General features: G+C 34.6%; 1 protein-coding gene across 32 annotated transcripts in view; it reads right to left on the bottom strand.

The window, feature by feature from the left end:
- The window catches only part of GALNT13 (polypeptide N-acetylgalactosaminyltransferase 13), a 690911-nt gene that overhangs the window by 409800 nt on the left and 265074 nt on the right, over positions 1 to 16037 (bottom strand). The window lies entirely within an intron of this gene.

A 16037-nucleotide genomic window follows, 5' to 3' on the forward strand; every position in this document is an offset into this window, starting at 1 on the left:
GGGACTTGAACACCCATGAGCAGTAGTTAACAGGTTGGGCAGCTGGTAAGGGAACTGCAAAGAAGCTAATTGGAGGATTCAAAGATTGATGATCAGGATATCTCATGCAGGAGTACATTAATAGTCCTTTTGAAACAAGCACCAAGTTTGTTAATCAATTAAAAATGCTTGAGTATGAATTTGTAATAAATTATATTTGTTGGGAATTAATATAGGTATCAGTTTCAATCAGAAGTAGAAAATTGAAAGGTAAAATATAAAAATAAATAAAAAGATATTTACATATTATAAATAATATATAAGAATATAAACATAAAACAGTATTTCATTTTTTCTACTTCAATGAAGCATCTTCCACATTTCCTGGGTTTCAAATTCAACACTTTGAAAATTGCTGTAGATAAAGTGATGATAACATGCATTTACACGTCTTAAGACATTTTACTGTGATATTGCATTAATTGTTATATAGGTATTATTTTATTTTAGTACTTACCTATTATATGCTGGGCATGGGGTGACCTTTTTACGATTATTACTGGCACAATACAAAGAAGAAGAAAAAATTACCGAATGGCATTTCTGAGGGCCAAAATAGGGACAAGTATGTTTAAATGACAAGTATGTTTTGCTCTCTTTCCTGATAATCACATTGCCAGTTTTCATAGAATATGGTTTGCTAAGATACTGTATCTATGTGTGTACTTTGGTGTGTGTGGTAATTGGGATGGTGGGGGATACAAAAACTATAAAAGGTAGTTTAGGATGGTGAGGCACATACAGTGGAATCCTAAAAGTACAATTTGATTGCTCGATTTTAGATATTAATCAGAATATACTCCTTGAAATAGGGTTAAAATATCACTGATCTCCATGATGCTAAAAAAATGAGAGTCTAATAAATGCTTGTAAGATTTGCATTTCCAAATGACTAAATGTAATCCTGAGAGGAAGGGCACATATATACCAGTAAATTCAGAAATATAAAATTATTTAAATTATTCAATTTAACTGTCAAATAATGGATAATGTCTTATGACCTAAATGATTACTTGATTTTTAAATGAGGTATTTTTTCAGATGCTCTAGCAGCCATTTCAGGCTATCAAAATAAACTGATGTATATGTGCTGTAAGAGGCATTGTAATTTGAACTGTAGCATTTTAATAATTTTTTTCATGAAGAAAATTTCATCAAGAAAATTTTCATGAAGAAAAAATTCAACATTCTACGAAAATTAACAGCTAACCTCAGTGATCACATATCTAATCACTACCTGCCTCCTACTGGCACCCCTTATGTTTATGTTTTGGGCATTCCAACATTTTATTGACCATCTGTATAAACCACCTGCTGATCTCTGTATTTCCTCACAGTCATTATAAATCTTGCTGTCCATTATTAATTTATACTGGGTTTGTGTTTTTCATTGCCTCTGGACATTTTCTGTTAGTTAACACTAATAAAAAAGAACAGGGATACTAAAATTACACTATAAAAAGAAAAACTTACCTTAACAATCAAAATAATTAAGTTGAATGTGTAAACTAAATAATGCAAATATGCCATTAAAAATTAAGAAATTGCCATATACTATTCCTAATCCTTTTTCAAGTATTCAAACATTCTAGTCACTAAAAAAAATCAAAACATGCAAGACCTAAGTCAACATTATTTAACTAGCATGTATTAAGTATGCCAAAGAAATATACTAGTTCCAAAATTTAAATGCTGTTGTAAACATTAACACAAACCTACATTACCAGTAGGTGCATCTTTAAATGAACCTACTCTTTCTTACAACTCATCAGACCTATATAGAATATTGTCGAACGTACTTTATTATGTAAGCCTTGCTTTAATAAAATAATTTGGTTATATCATAAGATCAAGGGCATATTATGAGTGCTTTCTTATGTAGAAAAGCTAAGGTTAAATTACAGAAGAGTAAACCAATATAAACCGATATGAAATAACACAGTGCTCTAAGTAATAAATTTGCCCTATTTATAGTTTCCTTTTAAAATCCTAAAAATTTCTACCTGATTATATTTAATAAATATATCAAATATTTATGTATATATATATATGCATGCAGGTTTATATTTCTGCATATGTATGCAGAAATATATGCAAATCCAAAAGTTTAATGTGTGTGTATCTGCATATATGTATATATGTATGTGTGTGTGTATATGTATATATACACACACACAAACTTCTTCCTATATTTTTAGAAGGTCTAAAATAAATTTATGAAAATACTTGTTTGTTTTATAACATTTGATATTTCCTCTTCACCTCTTCACAAGGACTTCTGGAGGTACTTAATTTTCCTTACATAAACACCGCTAGTTTAAATCCTGTGCTACATTAAACAAAATCAATGTGGTTTTAATATATTTCTGAAGATTCTGCAGTAAAGTTTGACTTTCAAGATAACTATGAACTTTTTGAGGAATGTTTAGCATGAATTTATTCAAAAAAACAAAAAAGTAGTTTACTATGGCATAGTAGCCTCCCAATGTCTAGAAATTGGTTAAGATCTCTACAGATACAGATCAGTGGTCACTTTTAAAAACAGCTTTTATAATCCTTTATATTATGGGTTAATACTGCCCATTAGGTACCATTGCAATTTATGCTTAATGGCTCTTTATTCATGATACTGGGGAGGGTAAACTTTAATATATATCATTATGTTGTTATATTTTCAGTGATTTTATATTTCCTCCCTGCATCACTAAGCTAATTTGAATTATTATTAATTTTTATTTTATAGTCCAGAGAGGTAAAAATAGCAATTAAAAATGACCTTCTAAAGTGCAGCTGAGTACTCTTTTAGAAATGAGTTTTAAGACTGGTTATTGATCAAATTTGGGTTCTTATTCCATTGCAGCATAATAAAAACATTATCATTAACCCTCAGATATTGTTTTTTTGCCTTATATCCCATTTCTTCACTCTGGCCTCTTTTTTATTTTTTTTTAACCATATACTGTGGTATTTCATGCACTACCATATGGGAGACCAAGTGAATAAAATAAGTCAACCTGGATTGGTACATGCATTGCATGTTAAGCCCACATTACCTTGCATTCTTCAAAAACCACATACATGTACATCTGATAGAATTAGACAATCACAAAATCTCAAGATTGTGGATTCATCAGTCTAAATTTATTTCTAATGCATAAACATGTTTTGAATAGAGAACTGTTCGGCACCAGTATTTTTTTTTTACCCAGCTGTTTTTTAGTTGAAAAATGCAGTTGAGTGGCCAGGCATGGTGGCTCACCCAGTCATCCTAGCACTTTGGGAGGCTGAGGCAGGAGGATCCCCTGAGGTTAGGAAGTGAAGACCAGCCTGACCAATACAGTGAAACCAAGTCTTGGGGAAAAGGCACAATCTTGGCTCACTGCAACCTCTGCCTCCCGGGTTTAAGCAATTCTCCTGCCTCAGCCTCCCGAGTAGCTGGGACTACAGATGCACACCACCATGCCCAGCTAATTTTTGTGTTTTTTTTTTTTTAGTAGAGATGGGGTTTTACCACATTGGCCAGGATGGTCTTGATCTCTTGTCCTTGTGATCCACTCACCTCGGCCTCTCAAAGTGCTGAGATTACAGGTGTGAGCCACCGTGCCTGGCCAGCATTTTAAGATACATCTATATTGTTGAGTGTATTAATAGTCAGTTCTGTTTGGTAAAAAGCAAAAGGTAAACTTTCTGGATTAAATGATAGTACATTTCTTAACCTTATAAGAAATGGCAAACCCTTCTCTAAGTCACTTTCCCACTAGAAATGTGTAAGAGTCCCAGCTGTTTCCCACATCTTTCGCAGGATAAGATATTATCATTCATTTTAACTTTAGCCATTTCATTGAGTGTGTAGTTACATTCCCTGTGGCTTTTTTAAAGGGTATATTACATATTTAATAGTTTTCTATTAATTTTATAAATAGGAAATATTTACACAAGTAGTAGGAGTATCTATATTTGTCATCTTGATCCCCATCCTGCAAATATTTGAAGCTCAGCCTAGATTGAGCCATAGTAGTAACATACATAGGGGAATATTACCTGAACAGATTTAGGTACAACTTTCTAGAAATACACACTATGTCCGCATGAATAAAAACTCAATTATGACATCATAAAAGCATACCTATGTATCTCTGTGTTTCAGTTCATCACAGTCCCATTCTTGATCTCAGAAGTTTCTATAGATTATGAAATTTATTATACACAACTCTGCTAGCAAAATTTCCTTCAGTTTTTTTGTTTAAAAATGTTTATTACTTCTTTACTTTTAAAAGACAATTTCATTAGATATAGAATTATTCATTTTTCCTTCAATGCTTCAATAATTCATTCCATTCTCTTCTTGTTCACATACATTGGGAAATTTGCTGTGTTTATTATCCATATTCCTATATAGGTGAGGTTGCCTTTTCATTTACCTGCCACCCCGGATGCCTTCAAGGTTTTCAAATTGTCTTTAGTTTTCTAATGTTTGAATACAAAATGACTAAATGTACATTTTTAGTATTTATCCTGTGTTTCCTGCACTACTTAGATATGTAGTTTAAGAAAAATCATTATTTGTAATGATGTTATAAACGTCAAAAGAACAATAAAGAAATAGTTTAAACAAGACTAAATTTATCAAGTTTATAATTTAGTACAATGAAAAAAAACTTCTTGAAATACATAAATTATCAAAACCCACACAAGGAAAAATACATATCCTGAATACTTATCTACTTATTGTAGAAGTTGAATCAATAATTGTACTTCCAAAAAAGAAAGCACCAGGCCCAAGTAGTTTCACTAGTGGATTCTACCAAATATTTAAGAAAAAAATATATAAATTCTTCACACATTTTTTCAGAAAACAGAAGCAGAGAGAATAGCTACTAAAATATTTTATTATACCACCATCACCTTAATAACAAACCAAAAAAATATAGTACAAAAAGAAAAATTATGGACCAATACCTTTTAGGAATATAGACACAGAAATACTCAACAAAATGTTACTAAAACATCAACAATCTAAACCCATTCTGAATAAAAATTGAAGCCATTTTTTATCTTAAATAGATTACTTAAATTTATTTATAATAAAAAGATTATTTCAATCTATTTATAATAAAAATATAATAAATAGGCATATGCCACAAACAAATGTAATTTAATCCAGGTATATACGAATGTTTCAACATTTGAAGCATCAATGAAATCCACCACAGAGGCAGGCCAAAAAAAAAATAGCATATAAACATCAACTAATGCATACCATTTTAACATCCAACAGCAATTCACCGTAAAATCCTTCAGACAATAGAAAACAAGAACTAGTATTGTCTGGGTGCAGTGGCTCAAGCCTGTAATCTCAGGCTGAGGCAGGCAGATCACGAGATCAGGACATCAAGACCATCCTGGCCAACATGGTGAATCCCTGTCTCTGCTAAAAATACAAAAATAAATTAGCTGGGCAGAGTGGCATGTATCTGTAGTCCCAACTACTCAGAGACAGACACAAAACAATCACTTGAAATGGGAAGCAGAGTTTGCAGTGAGCTGAGATTGTGCCACTGCACTTGAGCCTGGTGACAGAGCAAGACTCTGTCTCTGAAAAAAAAAAAAAATTTGTAGAAATTCCTCAACTTGATAAAATGTTCACAAAAACCTATACCAACAACAGAAACATTAAAAAACTAGAAGGTTTCCTGCAAAAGGTTGGAATCAAGGAAATAAATTCCTCTCCTACCTCTTCTAGTCAAGACTACCGAAATTCAGATCAATAAGGCAGAAAAAAGAAAGATCAGTTTCATGAATTGGAAAGAAAGAAATAAAATTGTCATTACTTGCACATGACATATTGTCTATGAAGAAAATCACAATGTACATACATAAGAAAAAAAAATTCCTAAAACCAACAAATAACTATAGCAAAGTCTAAAGAAACAAGGATAATACACAAAAGTCAAAACATGGCAATAAACATTTAGTAAATGTACTCAATATTTAACAACTACAATTACAATACACCAAAAATTTCAATATTTAGCTATAAATCTTACATAGTATGCACAAAACCTATATGTGGTAAACTACGAAATTCAGATCACAAAGCATACACAAGTTTCAATAGCTGAATCAACCAAGCAGAAGAAAGTATATCAGAAATTGAAGATCAACTCAATGAAAAAAAACAAGAAGGCAAGATTAGAGGAGAAAAAAGAGTGAAAAGAAATGAACAAAGCTTCCAAGAAATATGGGATTATATGAAGAGACCTAATCTACAGTTGATAGGTGTACCTAAATGTGAAGGAGAGAATGAATCCAAGCTGGAAAACACTCTTCAGGATATTAACCAGGAGAAATTCCCCAACCTAGCAAGGCAGACCAACATTCAAGTCAAGGAAATACAAAGAACACCACAAAGATATTCCTCAAGAAGAGGAATCCCAAGGCATATAATCATCAGATTCATCAGGGTTGAAATGAATGAAAAAATGCTAAGGGCAGCCAGAGAGAAAGGTCAGGTTACTCACAAAGGGAAGGCCATCAGGCTCACAGCCAATCTCTTGGCAGAAACCCTACAAGCCAGGAAAGAGTGGGGAACAATATTTAACATCCTTAAAGTTAAGACCTTTCAAACTAGAATTTTATATCCGGTCAAACTATGCTTTAGATGTGAAGGAGAAATAAAATCCCTTATGAACAAGCAATTGCTGAGAGATTTTGTCACCAACAGGCTTGCCTTACAAGAGCTCCTGAAAGACACACTAAACATAGAAATGAACAACCAGTACTAACCACTCCAAAAACATACCAAATGGTAAAGACCACTGGCACAATGAAGAAACTATGTCAACTATGGGTCAAAACAACCAGCTGGTGTCAAAATGGGCAGGATCAAATTCACACATAACAATATTAACCTTAAATGTAAATGGGCTAAATGTTCCAATCAGAAGACATAGACTGGCAAAATGGATTAAAAAGTCAAAACCCATCACTGTGCTGTATTCAGGAAACCCATCTCATGTGCAAGGATACACACAGGCTCAAAATAAGGGATGGAGGAAGATTTACCAAGCAAATGAGAGCAAAAAAAAAAAAAAAAAAAAAAAACAGGAGTTTCCATCCTAGTCTCTGATACAATGGACTTTAAACCAACAAAGATCAAAAGAGACAAAGAAGGGCATTACATAATGGTAAAAGGATCAATGCAATATGAAGAGCTAACTATCCTAAATAAATATGCACCCAATACAGGAGCACCCAGATACATAAAGCAAGTTCTTAACAACCTACAAAGAGATTTAGACTCCCACACAATAATAGTGGGAGACTTTAATACTCCACTGTCAATATTAGACAGATCAATGAGACAGAAAATTAACAAAGATTTCAGGACTTGAACTCACATATGGACCAAGCAAACCTAATAGATACCTATAGAACTCTCCATCCCAAATCCAGAGAATATATACTTTTCTCAGCATTGCATCATACCTACTCAAAAATTGACCACATAATTGGAAGTAAATCAATCCTCAGCAAATGCAAAAGAATAGAATTCATAACAGTCTTTCAGATCACAGTGCAATCAAATTAAAACTCAGGATTAAGAAAGTAAATCAGAATCACACAACGTCATGGAAATGAATCAAATGGCTCTTGAATGCTGACTGGATAAACAATGAAATGAAGGCAGTAATAAAGATGTTCTTTGAAACCAATGAGAACAAAGACACAACATACCAGAATCTCCGGGACACATTTAAAGCAGTATCTAGAAGGAACTGTATAGCAATAAATGCCCACAAGAGAAGCAGGAAAAGATCTAAAATCTATATGCTATCATCAAAATTGAAAGAGCTAGAGGATGAAGGTCAAAAAAAAAAATCACAAAAGCTAGGAGAAGATAAGAAATAAATAAGACCAGAGCAGAACTGAAGGAAATAGACACGCACACACACACACACACAAACCCCTTCAAAAAATCAGTAAATCCAGGAGCTGCTTTTTTGAAAAGATAAACAAAATAGAATGCTAGCCAGATTAATAAAAAAGAAAAGGTAGAAGAATCAAATAAATGCAATAAAAAATAATAAAGGGGATATCACCACCAATTCCACAGAAATAAAAACTGCCTTCAGAGATTACTCTGAAGAGTTGTTTAACTCTATGCACATAAACAAGTGAAGCTGGAAGAAATGGATAAATTCCTGGACACTTGCACCCTCCCAAACCTAACCCAGAAGAAGCTGAAACCCTGAACAGACCAATAACAAGGACTGAAGTTGAGGCAGCAATTAATAGCATAACAACCAGAAAAAAAAAATAGATCCAGATAGGTTCATAGCCAAATTCTAGCCACATGTACAAAGAGAAGCTGTTACCACTTCCTCTGAAACTATCATAAACACCCAAAAAGAGGGAATCATTTCATGAGAACAACATCATCCTGATACCAAACCTTGCAGAGACTCAACAAAAAAAGAAAACTTCAGGCCAATATCCATGATGAACATAGATGCAAAACTGTTCTATAAAATACTGACAAAACTGAGGGAAAACCTTATCCATCCAAAACCTTCTCCATCACGATCAAGTAGGCTTCATCCCTGGGATACAAGGCTGATTCAACATACAAAAATCTATAAATGTAATCCATCACACAAACAGAACCAAAGACAAAAACAACGTGATTATCTTGACAGAAGATGTAGAGAATGCCTTCGACAAAATTCAACAGCCGTTTATGCTAAAAACTCTCAATAAGCTAGACATCAGTGGAACATATCTTAAAATAATAAAAGCTACTGATGACAAACACACAGCCAATATCATATTGAATGGGCAAAAACTGGAAGCATTCTCTTTGAAATCGAGCACTAGACAAGGATGCCCTATCTCACCACTCCTATTCAATTTAGTATCTGAAGTTCTAGCCAGAGCCATCAGGCAAGAAAAAGAAATAAAGGGTATTCAATTAGGAAAAGAGGAAGTCAAATCATCTCTATTTGCAGATGACATGACTATATATTTATAAGACCCCATCATCTCAGCTCTAAATCTGCTTAAACTGATAAGCAACTTCAGCTAAGCCTCAGAATACAAAATCAATATGCAGAAATCACAAGCATTCCTATTCACCAATAACAGACTAAAAGAGAACCAAATTAAGAGCAAACTCCCATTTACAATTGCTACAAAGAGAAAAATACCTAGAAATATAACTAACAATAGATGTAAAGGACCTCTTCAAGGAGAACTAGGAACCACTGCTCAAGGTAACAGAGGACACTAACAGATGGAAAACCATTCCATGCTCATGGGTAGAAATAATCAGTATTATGAAAATGGCTATGCTGACCAAAGTAATTTATACATTCAATGCTATCTCCATCAAGCTACCTATGACCCTCTTCACAGAACTGGAAAAAATCACATTAAACTTCATAGGGAACCAAAAGGGAGCCCACATAGCCAAGACAATTCTAAGCAAAAAGAACAAAGCTGGAGGTGTCATGCTTCCTGACTTTAAACTATACTACAAGGCTACAGTAATCAAAACAGCATGGTACTGGTACCAAAACAGATATATAGACCAGTGGAACAGAACAGAGGCCTTGGAGGCAAAGCCACACATCTACAACCATCTGATGTTTGACAAACCTAACAAAAACAAGCAGTGGGGAAAAGATTCCCTGTTTAATAAATGGTGTTGGGAAAACTGGCAAGCAATGTGCAGAAAACAGAAACTGAACCCCTTCCTGACACCTTACACTAAAATTAACTCCAGATGGATTAAAGACAAACATAAGACCTAGCACCATAAAAACTCTAGAAAAAACCTAGGCAAAACCATTCAGGACATAGGCATAGTCAAGGACTTCATGACTAAAACACCAAAAGCACTGGCACCAAAAGCAAAAATAGACAAATGGGATCTAATTAAACTCCAGAGCTTCTGGACAGCAAAAGAAACAATGATTAGAGTGACCCAGCAACCAACAGAATGGGAAAAACTTTTTGCAATTTACCCATCTGATAAAGGGCTAATATCCAGAATCTGCAAAGACCTAAAACAGATTTACAAGAAAAAAACAAACAAACCTATTAAAAAGTGGGCAAAGGACATGAACAGACACTTTTCAAAAGAAGGCATATATGAAGCCAACAAACATATGAAAAAAATGCTCATCATCACTGGTCATTGGAGAAATGCAAATGAAAACCACACTGAGATACCATCTCATACCAGTTAGCATGGCAATCATTAACAAATCTGAAGACAAGAGATGCTGGAGAAGATATGGAGAAATAGGAACATTTTACATTGTTGGTGGGAGTCTAAATCAGTTCAACCATTGGGGAAGACAGTGTCATGATCCCTCAAGGACCTAGAAATAGAAATTCCATTTGATCCAGCAATCCCATTACTGGGTATAAACTCAAAGGACTATAAATCATCCTGTTATAAAGACACATGCACACATTTCATTGCAGCACTGTTTATAATAGCAAAGACCTGTAACCAACCCAAATGCCCATCTATGGTAGACTGGACAAGAAAAATGTGGCATGTATAACCATGGAATGCTATACAGTCAGAAAAAACAATGAGTTCATGTCCTTTGCAGGGACATGGATGAATCTGGGACCATCATTCACAGCAAACTGACAAAAGAACAGAAAATGAAACACTGCATGTTCTCACTCATAGGTGGATACTGAACAATGAGGACACATGAACACCAGGAGGGGAGCATCACACACTGGGGTATGTTGGGAAGCGTCTAGGTGGCAGCAATGGGGGTAGGGAGGTTGGGGAGGGATAACATGGGGAGAAATGTCAGATATAGGTGACAGGGGGGTAGAGGCAGCAAACCACATTGCTATGTATTTACCTATGCAAAACTCCTGCATGATCTGCACATGTATCCCAGAACCTAAAGTACAATAAAACATATATATATATATACACACACACACACACACACACAAATCAAACATACACATAAATTGAGAAATCGTTTCTTTTCATGGATTAGAAGACAATACTGTTGAATAAATTATTCCCAACTTGATCTATAAATTCAACAAAATTCCAATCAAAATGTCAGTAAGCTACTATACATACATCAATACTGATACAGAAGATTAAAGAGAAACATCAGCACAATGGCAAAAACAAACTCTCAAGTTCCACTTCCCATCCACAACAGAAAGTTCAACTAGCAACGCTCCACAGACCAAAATAACCATCTGAAAACTCCAATACTTTGAAATGTGCCTGAACATCCATGCGTCCCCTAGTACAGAATTATATCTGAATTAGAAGGGTAAGAAGAATGGTTTTAGTTCACCTGAACCACTTTATTCCCTTCCCCAAGTCAGCACAGTAGGAGACAGACAGGATTTTCCTGACTCACAGTTTCTACAAAGGAAGGAAAAACGACAGGTAGTCATCTAGTTTCCCTAGAATTCCTAGACACTTCCCAAAAAGTCTATGCTAAATTCACCTTACGGAGAACACTGGGGAAACAGCCTGGCAAGAATAATCAGTCAGACAGAAACAAAGAAAGGAGATGGAGGTCATAGTGATCTTATCGGTTGCTCTGTTTTCCTGCCAGTTGTGGCACTACATTGAAGTTACCAGTCAACTTCACAGCCCACTTATAAAACTGAGGTGGTTGCCTTCAAAAGTATGGTGGGAAGTTTAACTTACTTTGGGTCCCTAGGCAGCTAGTTTCCATGCCCATAAATTGACCAAGACAGGAAGACTCCCACCTCTATGAAAAAAAAAAAAAAAAAAAAAAAAAGCACAAAGGCTAAACTGATTTGACCTGGGAACTTATGCAGTAGCTCCACTCAGCACAGAAGCCCACCCAATGACCTTGCCTAGCCAGGGAGACTTCCACCTCCATACATCCCAAAGAAATAAACTGGTTTGACCTGGAAAGTCAAACAGCCACTCAACTTAGCCAAAAGCTCACCCTATGGCTTCAACCTAACAGGCCATTCTCAGTCTTCCAGTGCTCATGAGTATAGACTCTGGTCCTATTTGTCTCTCCATGTAGCAGCTACACCTAACTCAAAGCCCAACTAGCAGCCCTGCCCAACTAAAGATCCCAAATAGCAGAACTGCCCAGCCAGGGATTACATCCTGTGACCAGCCTGACCAGAAGACATTTCAGTATCAAAACAGAAGCTCTGCCTGATAGTAGAGCCCAACCACAAGCTCCACCTGACATCATGGCAAAGGTAGTAGCCATGCCAACTAGAAAACTGACAGCAAGTTCTACCAGGGTAGGGTCTTTATCAGATTGCCCTTCCAGAATCACAGGTTTTATTAAATAGTTAAGATCTATCCCTGACAAAAAAGACCTAAAAACAACAAAAGAGAAGAATGTCTCCTCAAATGTACAGACAACAATGCAAAGAAACAAGAATTATTATGAGAAATTAAGGAATCATAACATCTCCAAATGTACAATAAAGCTACAATAATAAATGCAAAAGAAATGAATATCATCAATGAAATGACTGAAAAAGAAGTCAAAATAATGTTCATTTTAAAAGCTCAGTAAAGTAAACACCTAATAAAGTTTGGAAAACAACACACTAAATATTAGTTTGACAAGGAAATAGAATTAAAAAAATCAAATAGAAATCCTAGAGACAAAATATACACCCAAACAGAAAAACTCAACAGAAAACTCAAACAGCAGATAATATCAAACAAAAGAAAGGATCAGTGAGTGGAAAACAACAATTTGCAATAATACAGTAAAAGACAAAAGAATAAAAAAGAGTAAAGAAAGCCCTTTGAAATTTCAGACACCTTGAAAAAGTCTTTGCAGAAGAGTTGCAGAAGAAAAAGAAAGAGAAGAGGGGCCATAAATCACATTTAGAGAAATAGTGGTTGAAAACTTCCCTATTCTAAGGATAGATGTAAACTCCCAGGTAGAGGAAACACAGAGTTCAATCAAACTCAAACAAGAGACTACATCAAGATACATAATACTCAAACTGTCAAAATCAAAAGCAAAATATTCTGAGAGCAGCAAGAAATAAGACAAACATTTCATACAAATCAATGGCAATAGAACTATCAACATATTTCTTAGAAAAAGCCCTACAGGCCAGTAGAAATTTAAATAATATATTCAAAGTGCTAAATAAAAATGAAAACTGCTAATGATGAATATTTTATCCAGTAAAACTGTCTTTTCAGAGTCATAAAAATAAGAACCTTTGCAGGCAAACATAAGCTAAGGGAGTTCAACACCACTAGATCTGCCTTGTAGTAATCTTAATCGGAGTTATTAATATTTAGATTGTAATAATATACAAAAACACAAAAGTTAATGATAGAAATAAAACACAACCATTTTCACAATACTCTAGGATTTTAATGGCATGTGTGTAAGGTGTGTAAGGCAATAGTATTCCTAGTATGAAGAGTAAAATGCAAAACTTAATTATAGCTAAAATACATTATCAAGGGATACATAATAAAAATGATATCAATTCTGGCATCAAAAACATAAACTGTGAAGGGAAGAGTAACAGTGCAGAGCTGTTGTATACAATAAAATTTAACTCATTATCAGACTGAAATAGAATGAAATAAGTACAAGATGTTCTAGCAAATAACATGGTAACAAGCAAAAATATTTAGTAGGGCACAAGACAAAAAATAGAATTCAATGCATGAATCAATGGATTCAAAGCAGAAATTACACAGGTTTTAAAGCATGAACCACTACAGAGAACCACTGAATCACAAAGAAGGACAGCAAGCAAGAAAGAAAAAACAAAATATCTACAAAATAATCAGCAAACAGTGACAGTAGTAAGTCCTTACTCAACTGTAATTACCTGGAGTGTAAATTTATTATATTCTTCAACAAAAAGAAACAGAGTTACTGAAAGGATTAAAAAAAAAAACACCTACTTGTTACTAAAGAGAGATTGACTTTACTATTAAGGGCACACATGGACTGAAAGTGAAGGAACATAAAAAGATGAGAGACAGCATAGATATATATTAAAAAATAAACTTTGTATTCACAAGGAATGTGGTAATAAAAAATAAACTTGAAGTCAAAAAATATATATATATATAAATAAAAAGATCTGAAGACAGAGGTCACAATAAACTAACAAGGTGGGACTTCAATACCCTTCTGTTAATACCCTACTTACAAACAGAAAATGAATAAGGGAAAATTTGGCTGAAAAAATACTGTAGACAAAATGGATCTAACAGACATGTATAGAATATTCCAAAAAACAAATAACAACAGAATACAGGTTCTTCTAAAGACCATGTGGAACATTCTCCAAAATAAATCATGTTAGGAAACAAAACAAGCCTCAGCAATCTTCAGAAGATTAAATGAAAACATTACAGTTTCAAGTCTTAGATTTAAGTCCTTAATCCATTTTGAGCTGATTTCATATTAAAGTGATAGACAAATATCCAGTTTATTTCTCCTGGATATTTGGCTTTCCAGTGATTCCAGCATCATTTTTTGAATGGGGTATCCTTTCCCCAATTTATGTTTTTGTTTGCTTTGTCGAAGATCAGTTGGCTGTAAATATTTAGGTTTATTTCTGGGTTCTCTATCCTGTTCCATTGGTCTATGTGTCTATTTTATGATGGAATACTACTCAGCCATAAAAAGGAACAAATTAATGGCATTTGCAGCAACCCGAATGAAAATGGAGACTATTATTCTAAGTGAAGTAACTCAGGAATGGAAAACTAAACATTTTATATTCTCACTCATATATTGGAGCTAAGCTATGAAGATGCAAACGCATAATAATGATATAATAAACTATGGTGATTCAGGGTAAAGGGTGGGATGAGGGCAAGGTATAAAAAAACTACAAATTGGGTTCAGTGTATACTGCTCCAGTGATGGGTGCACCAAAATCCCACAAGTCACCACTAAAGAAAGAGCTTACTCATGTAACCAAATACCACCTTGTGATGATTAATACTGAGTGTCAACTTGATTGGATTGAAGGATGTAAAGTACTGATCCTGAGTGTGCCTGTGAGTGTGTTGCAAAAGGAAATTAACATTAGGGTCGGTGGCTTAGAAAGGTGAACCCACATTTAATCTGGGTAGGCACCATCTAATCAGCTGCCAGCATGGATAGAATATAAAGCAGGCAGAAAAATATGAAGACTGAACTGGCCTACCATCCTAGCTTATATTTTTCTTCTGTGCTGGATGCTTCTGCCCTTGAACATCAGACTCCAAATTCTTCAGCTTGGGGACTATGACTAGCTCTCCTTGCTCCTCAGCTTGCAGTTGGCCTATTGTGGGATCTTGTGATTGTTTGAGATAATATTTAATAAACTCTCCTGTCTGTATGTCTATCTATCTTATTAGTTCTTTTCCTCTAGAGAACCCTGACTGTTACATATTTGGGTACCAGGATTGGTTCTTGAGAAACAGAATATTAAAGATGGAGTTCTTTCATTGGTTTTGGGGTTTCTGGATTTGGCTGCTTAATATGATTAAACCAAACAATGCTAAGGACTCTATTTCTAATGGTATGAAGAACACTGATAGTCTTTGGTGTGAATTGTTTATAAACAGAGTTTATAAACAGAGTTATGCAAAATAAATGCATTGGACACTCCTAATTCACTGCTCATGACAGGCAAAGAATTTAGTGACTCTATACATAACACCTTTGACTGTATGTGAAGAACCAGAAAAGGTAATGAAGCTGATTGGTTGCTTCTAGTTCAGTAGGCAAAACGATGAACTCAGGGATTTTAACTCCCAGTTTCAGAAGTAGATACTGAGCCTCAAAGCTGCTTAGATTACCCTGAGTGAGAGTCTTATCTCCTACAGAGAAAGAGCTGAAATTATGAAAAACAAGACACAAACTCTTATCATGTGAGTGGCTGACCTGCAAGGAAAGGTGTATGCACAGCTTCACCAGGTGTCTACCATTAAAGTGAGGGCATTGATTGGAAAAGAA

Source organism: Callithrix jacchus, chromosome 6, assembly GCF_049354715.1.
Source record: "Callithrix jacchus isolate 240 chromosome 6, calJac240_pri, whole genome shotgun sequence".
Lineage (NCBI taxonomy): Eukaryota > Metazoa > Chordata > Mammalia > Primates > Cebidae > Callithrix > Callithrix jacchus.